Below are 7,897 nucleotides of genomic sequence, written 5' to 3' on the forward strand. Positions count from 1 at the left end.
CAGCGCGGGGACTGCTGCAGGGCTGGGGGAAGGAAATCAAACACTCTCCGAAACGTTCTGCAAAGCCTGACAATGCAAATCCAGGGAGAGCCGGCGCCGCGGCTCACTAGGCTAATCTTCCGCCTTGCGGCGCCGGCACACCGGGTTCTAGTCCCGGTCGGGGCGCCGGATTCTGTCCCGGTTGCCCCTCTTCCAGGCCAGCTCTCTGCTTTGGCCAGGGAGTGCACTGGAGGATGGCCCAAGTGCTTGGGCCCTGCACCCCATGGGAGACCAGGAGAAGCACCTGCCTTTGGATCAGTGCAGCACGCCAGCCGCGGTGACCATTGGAGGGTGAACCAGCGGCAAAGGAAGACCTTTCTCTCTCTCTCTCTCTGTCCACTCTGTCAAAAAAAAAAAAAAAATCCAGGGAGGACGGTCAAGTTAGCACCATCATATGCTAATATCACTGATACTAATGTCCTCGCGCACCGCCCTCCCCAACACCTCTCGCTACGCCTCCCCTCCCAGGCACCCATGCTGACTGCTGATAGAATCGCAGATTCGGAGCTGGGAAACACGGCCGCTGGAGACGGAGACCAGGAGCGCCTGTTGTCTCCCCGTAAACGATGCCCCAGAGAGCTCGGAGAAACAGCCCCGCCCACAGAGCACAGGTTCTCAGCCACCTACTGGTGGCACAGGGCCTCCGGGTGGCAGGCTGTCCGCAGGGGTGGCACAGGAGAAAAACAAAGAGAATGAACTCTCTCCCCAGGGTGGGGAGGCTGTCTGAGCTGAAGGAGGCAGTGGCTTGCGGAGGCCTCGCTGGGCGGGGAGAGGGGGATGACGGCCGTCCTGGGGCTGACCGTGACCCTCACGTAAAGTGGGTAGGAGCAGGGTTATCAGGAGGATCACCGAGCTGACTGTGTTAGGAAAGTGCACACACACCCTCCCATCTTCACAGCCACACGACCCGCCCTGCCTCCCAGCCACGGGGACTTTCTAACCTTGGGCCTCACCTGAACCTTGTGACACCGGGAGGTGGGCAGAGAGGACACGAGCAGCCTCCACTGGAAAGGGTGAAATTTAAAGAGGGCAAGGGACTTGTCCAAGGTCATGCCCAGGTTTCTGACTCTCAGTCTAGTGCCCTGTCCACCACTCACACCACGGTGCTACCCGGGAAAAAGGCTGGGGCCCCATCTCCCTACAGAGAACCTGGAACAAAGCACTGGGCTCTGATTCTGACTCTTTTCTATCTATAGGTAGCTTTCTTTTTTGAAGGGCAGAGTTACAGAGAAAGAGAAAGAGGTCTTCCATCCACTGGTTCACTTCCCCTCTTCCCCTAAATGGTCACAACAGCCAGGGGTGGGCCAGGCAGAGAAGCCAGGAGCCAGGAGCTTCTCCCAGGTCTCCCATATGGGTGCAGAGGCCCAACGACTTGGGCCATCATCTGCTGCTTTCCCAGGTGCATCAGCAGGGAGCTGGGTCAGAAATGGAGCAACCGGGGGCCGGCGCTGAGGCTCACTAGGCTAATCCTCCACCTAGCGGCGCTGGCACACCGGGTTCTAGTCCCGGTCGGGGTGCCGGATTCTGTCCCGGTTGCTCCTCTTCCAGGCCAGCTCTCTGCTGTGGCCCGGGAGTGCAGTGGAGGATGGCCCAAGTGCTTGGGCCCTGCACCCCATGGGAGACCAGGATAAGTACCTGGCTCCTGCCTTAGGATCAGCGCAGTGCGCCGGCCGCGGCAGCCATTGGAGGGTGAACCAACGGCAAAAGGAAGACTTTTCTCTCTGTCTCTCTCTCTCATTGTCCACTCTGCCTGTCAAAAAAAAAAAAAAAAAAAAGAAAGAAAGAAAGAAATGGAGCAACCAGGATTAGAATCAGCGCCCACGTGGGATGTTAGCATTGCAGACAATGGCTTAACCAGCGGCACCTCAGGGCCGTCCCCCTATCATTTTCTTAATTCAAGAGAGAGAAAAAAAGCATGAACGTTCATTCACTCCTTCAATCCCCAAATGCCCACGAGAGCCAGGCCTAGACTAGGTCAAAGAGTCAGGAACTCAATCCAGGCCTCCCGCATAGGTGGCAGGGACCAAGTACTTGAGCCATCACTGCTGCCTTCCAAGGTCTGTATTAGCAGGAAGCTGGAGTCAGGAGCCAGGCGCTCCGACAGGAGATGCAGGAACCCCGACTGGTGTCTCAACTGCTATGCCCACACCCACCCTCAGCGAGCTTTTTCATCCCACGGGGAAATGCACGCAATCCAGGGTAAGCAGAGAACGAAGGCCTGTGTGTGCCTAGGAAACACACCCACTTCAACCTCCGGGACTGAGCTCTGGGCTGGTTCTTACTCTTACCCCCATCTTTTTCGGGGTTTATTACAGTCAGCGAGCGCTGTTTCTAATATCGGAGAAACCTGTTGTTTTTCAAGGCGGCAGCACCAGGCTCAACACTGCAGACTTCTCAGGACACAATCGCTTAGCTGCACAGGACTTTTTAAAACACAGTAGGGCTGGAAGTGACGCGGGTCAGGACAAAGGTTTTTCTGGGTGGGATCTTCCCCCGCTGGTTTCCGCCCTGCAGGAGGAGGAAAAGTGCTGTCTGCTGGGCTTCCTGCCTCCCTTCACAGGCCGGAGCGCCCACACCACCCAGGCCAGCCTGCCCCTGCAAACCCGAGGCCCTGAGAGTAGCAACACGAACTCCGTGCCAGTGAACAGTCCTGTCCTCATCAGCCTTGATAGTCGACATTTTTCCAACAACAATTCCAGCTTTTTCTGGAGTGGCAATGCCATCAATCCATCCACTGCCCATTCGTTGAGTCAGGAAGTCTCCCAGCACCCGCGCTGCGAAGTCAGTCACCAGCAGAGGCCGCGTGCCTTTCTGCGTTCAGCCGAGCTCAGCCTGCGAGCCCAGCCTCACGCTCCCTCTGCGCCCGCCCCAGGGGAAGCAGAGGCCGGAGCAAGGCCCGCTGAGGGCGCCTCTTCGCACGGTGCAGAGGTGCAGGTGGTGGGAGGGAAGGTGGGTGCCCGTCCAGCTCTCTGCGCGGCCGCCTCCCCCGTCACTTCCTTCCGTCTGTCCGGAGGAGATCACTCTCACTGAACGTCTGCTCAGGTCTACTTGGTGTTGGCTCCCAGGCCAAACCATTTTGCCGACAAAGAACCAGATCTTTGCTTCACACTCCTGTTCCGTGGGCCTGGGCCTCACTTCCTTGCCCGACATACAGCAACAGCTGAAGCACCAGCCCCTTGGAGAAGTACACCCAGGCAAGCGTGGCCCCGGGTTCCCTCAAGAGCACTGTGAGGCCGGCACCGTGGCGCATGGGTTAATCCTGTGCCTCAGGCACTGGCATCCCACATGGGTGCAGGTTCAAGTCTTGGCTGCTCCACTTCCAATCCAGCTCTCTGCTGTGGCCTGGGAAAGTGGTGGAAGATGGCCCAAGTCCTTGGGCCCTGCACCTGCATGGGAGACCCGGAAGAAGCTCCTGGCTCCTGGTTTCGGATTGGCGCGGCTCCGGCCGTTGCAGCCATTTGGCTGCCCGGTGACACCTCTTTCCAGAATAAAACAAGCAGTCTGTAAGGGATGTTCAGTATCAGCCGGTGTTTACCAAACCTGTACCATGTGCCAGGCGCTCTGCTGAGCTCCATGGAGACACTGGGTCACGACAGCCCTAACCACGGCTGCACTGTCAGAATTCACACTCCACCATCCCCTCACCCCTACCTCACACACCTCCACCTCCACCCTGCTTGTGTCTGGGTCTCCCATGCAGGTGCAGGGGCCCAAGCACTTGGGCCATCTTCTGCTGCTTTCCCAGGTGCGCCAGCAGGGAGCTGGATCAGGAGAGGAACAGCTGGGACTCAAACCAGCGCCCACATGGGCTACTGGCGCTGCAGACGGTGGCTTTGCCCGCCACACCACAGTAACACCCCCCCACACCCCCACCCCTACCCTTAAAGAACAGGTGAGCATCCCACCCAGTTCTCTCTCCTGGCTCACCCTCTTCCTCCTTCCCCCCTTCCCTGTCCTGCATCCCCAGCCCCCTATCCAAAAACACCCAGTTCACACATCTTCCCCGACTCCACTCCTCAAATCCAGCGCCGCCAGCTGCTGTCCCCTGTCTGCCGTGTCCCAGTGAGGACCCCTCAGCTGCGCCTCAGCGACACTGCGGTGAAAGGCCCCACGCGCTCAGCTGTGGGGAGGGATGCTGGCATGTATGTCCACTGCATCAAACGCTGGCCAGCCCAGCCCCCAGAGTGGCTGGGAGGAGCCGCTAACTCCTCACTGAGCTCACAAATGAGACCGGCCAGTTACACCCAGCCTCCATGGCTCCACGTCCTGCTCTGTCCCCGCTGCCTGTATTTTTAGAGCCGATGCCTCGGGGGCGTGGATGATGGACAGCCACCACGGCTCTCAAGGCATTCCAGATCTCAGGCACAGGAAGTCAGTGAGGACCCACGAGACTCCGGGGAACCAGGAAGAACTGCGGTCCTTAAAAAAAAAGTCCCAGGGATGGGGCTGGCGCTGTGGCGTGGCGGGTGAAGCCACCGCCTGCAGTGACAGCATCTTATATGGGCCTCGGTTCGAGTCCTGGCTGCTCCACTTCTGATCCAGCTCCCTGCTAATGCACCTGGGAAAGCAGTAGAAGATGGCCCAAGTCCTTGCGCTCCTGCACCCAAGTGGGAGACCTGGAAGAAGCTCCTGGCTTCGGATCAGTACAGCACCAGCCATTGAGGCCATGTGGAGAGTGAACCAGCAGATGGAAGATCTCTCTCTCTCTGTGCCTCTGCCTCTCTGGAACTCTGCCTTTCAAATAAATAAAAATAAATCTTTAAAAAAAAAGAAAGTCAACTGTTAATACAACTGTTGATCTTTTTATATATATAAAAAAAAAAGTCCCGGGGCTGGCAGTTAGCCTAGTGGTTAAGACAGAGCACCCCATACTGGAGCGCCAGGGCAGTCTCAGCTCCGGCTACGGCTTCCTGCCACAGACCCTGGGAGGCAGCAGTGACGGCTCAAGTGACTGAGCTCCTGCCACCCACGAGGGAGGCCCAGACCAAGGCCCCAGCCCCCAGCTCCAGCCTGGCTCAGTACCGGCCGCTGTGGGCATTTGCAGAGTCAATCAACGGATGAGAACCTGCTTATTCCTCTCTCTCTCTCAAATAAAAATTAAGGGAAACAAAGGTTCCAGCCCAGTGGAGCCAAAGAGGCCTGGGCTCCAGAGGCCTGGCCTGGGTCACGCTGGGACTTCAGGACCAGAGTGGCTGGAGGGGGAGAAGGCAAAGGTGGCAAGGGCTCGAGGGGGGCCAGGTGCCGGGGGGAGCAAGGAGAGGAAGGCGGATCTTCCAGGAGGAATTAGGGGGCGTGAACGACGGAGGACAACGGGGGACGACCCCCCACGCCACACCGGGCGAAGTGCGCCAGCTCCTTTTTAGAAAGTCCAAGGGTTCCCTGGTGACCACACCAGGCTCCAGCTGAAGCCCCTCAGCCAGGCCCTGTGGGGCCCTCGCAGCCTGGGCCCACCACGGCCACCCTGAGCGGTGAGGGTCTCAGGTCTCCACGTCTGCCCAGGGTTCCCTCTACCTGCGATGCCCTCTACTTCCTCCATGGGCCCAGCACCCCTACTGGAGCGGGGACGAGCGTGAGCTCCGGGGGTCAGTCCAGCCAGCTCAAGGCCCCAGTCCACCACCTCCCCCGCGAGTCCGAGGTGAGGGCCCCCACCGCGCTGGGATGAAACACGGCGATTCATGGAAGCACTTTGAACTGTGCCTGGCACACAGTAAGTGCTCAATAAATGAGCTATTGTTCCTATTGTCCTCCGCGCCCCTTCAGGGCCCTCTGTCCCCATCACAAGCACTGTCTCGCACCTACTTGTTAAACACTGGACCACAGCCTCTGGAGGGCCGACCCAGGCCTCTGGCCTCCCTTCCCCAGGCCCAGGCCGTGCAGGGCCGGCCATGGCATTCAGTCCGTGTTTACGGCCCAAGGTCCTGGGGCAGAGGCCCTCCCGGGGCCCAGCTACAGCCTCCCAGACGCACACAGCAAACCTCCAGTCTCATTCAAGGGCTGTACTCTCTCTCGCAGAGGCCGTTTCCACTCCAGGGAACGCACAGAAAGAAATGAGCACAGCGGGGACTGGAAATAGCGCCGAGCCCCGCGCGGGGAGAGCGCTGGGCGGGCCGAGCCAGACCCGAAGTCAGAGTGGGAGAAACCGGCTTCCGAACTCGGCCGGCGCGGTGAACTAGGGCAAGTGGGTCACCCACGCATTCCGCCTGCCGAGAATCACCCAGGGAGCTCCTTGCATAACCCACCGGCACCGTGGGAGCCGCTCAGCACACGGTCAGACGCCCCGCGACGGCACAGCTGTGCCCCAGAGTGCCCACGCCGTGGGGGGCAGCCAGAGCGCCCCCTCGGGGCCTCGTCTGTGTGCACCTCCCGACTTCTGCGCCCCTGGCGTGGGCACACAGCACACAGTGGACGCTCAGTAAGTTACGAGGCAACGAAACCCAGCAGCCAGAGCCAGGGCCCACTTCAAGGGCCACTCCGTCCAGGCCGGACCCGTCACCCGTCTCCGCAGGGCCTCGGTTTCCCTCTTGCACAAACCAGAGCTCCCCACTCCCACGCAGGCACGAGGACTGGCTAGGAGAATGTACGTGGAAGCCACAAGAGCCCAGGCAGACGTCAGCTACCCTCCAGGGCCCCAGGTCACCCGTGCTGGGCGCTGCAGTCCTCCATGCTGGCCACACCTCCCTCCTGCCGCGCGTCTACTCCTCTCACGTCACCGTGACCACCTGCCGGCCGCCCCACCACCACCTGACCAGCTGGGCATCATCCCGTGTTTGTGTCCTGGCCCTCAGTTCCGGCTCTGACTCCCATTCCGAGGTGCACGGCCAGCGCCCCCCAAGCACGCTGAAGGGACGCTGCGAACAGTCACCTGTCAAGGAAGTGGCACCTCTGAGACCTGAGACCGCGCCTCTGCCGGCAGGTGCAGCCGAGCTGTGTGCCCGGCGCGGCCCCCAGGGCACAGATTGCTGCGTCTCCCTTACACAGAGCACCGGCCGTCGGATAAATAATGCAGGCTCTCACCTCGCGCAAACACCCGCGCTCTCCTGGGAGGGAGGGGCGCGGTGAACTCTGGCCTCGCACAACCCCCCAGAGGGGATGGGCGTTGGGAACCCACCGCCTCGCCACGGCCCGCAGCCACCTAGCACCACCCAGCACATGCAGTCCTAAGGGGACCCATCAAGGAGCCCAAGGAGCGCCCGCGAGGAAACGCACAACTCACCGGGTGGATACCCCCGCCTAGAATCAGCCTCTGCGGGCCCCCAGGAGGCAGAAGCCCTTGGGGCGCCAGCTTCCCGTCGGCCCCCTCCCTCCCAACGCGATGACCGGTGTGCACCCTCCATCCAGCAGCCCCCAAGGCCTCTCCCGGCCATCCGCGGCCCCAGGGCACCGGGGCCTCCCCCCACGCACCTGGGCGCACGCAATCCCACCTGCAAAGCGCCGGTCGGCCCGGCCACTCCCACGGGCCAGTCCCATCACCCTCCGGGCGCGGGCCTGCCACGCTGGCGTGAGGGGCAGAGGGCACACCCACGGGGCGACCCCTGAGGAACCCCAGGGCGCGGCCGCGCCGGCCGCCTCCGAGTCCTCCCCGCCCGGGGACCCACGGCCGCCGCGAGCCGCCAGGCGCCCCCCGCGCGGGCCTCTCCAGCAGCCAGCCCCTCTCCCGCGGGAGTCCGCGGCCGCTCCCCACCCCCCGCTCCGGGACTCGGGGGCGAGGCCGCGGGGCCGGGTACCTCAGGAGCCCATGGCGGCGGCGGCGGCGGCGGCGGCGGCGGCGGCGGTGCGCGGCGGCGGGCTCTGCGGGCGGGCGGGCGGGCGGCGCCGCAGCCCCGGACTCTCGGCCGCCGCCGGCTCGTCCCGGGCCCAG

The 7,897-nt window shown here is 61.9% G+C and overlaps 1 protein-coding gene across 2 annotated transcripts in view; it reads right to left on the reverse strand.

Annotated features, from left to right (window-relative positions):
- Nucleotides 1–7,897, reverse strand: part of TMEM184B (transmembrane protein 184B) — a 47,125-nt gene extending 39,228 nt beyond the window's left edge. The window contains exon 1 of one of the 2 annotated variants that reach the window (XM_051845910.2): nucleotides 7,764–7,897. The gene's annotated coding sequence lies outside the window, so the exon portion shown is untranslated. The remainder of the gene's footprint in view (nucleotides 1–7,763) is intronic. The other variant, XM_051845909.2, reaches the window with a different exon arrangement.

The sequence above is a fragment of the Oryctolagus cuniculus genome, chromosome 11 (assembly GCF_964237555.1).
Source record: "Oryctolagus cuniculus chromosome 11, mOryCun1.1, whole genome shotgun sequence".
Classification (NCBI taxonomy): Eukaryota; Metazoa; Chordata; class Mammalia; order Lagomorpha; family Leporidae; genus Oryctolagus; species Oryctolagus cuniculus.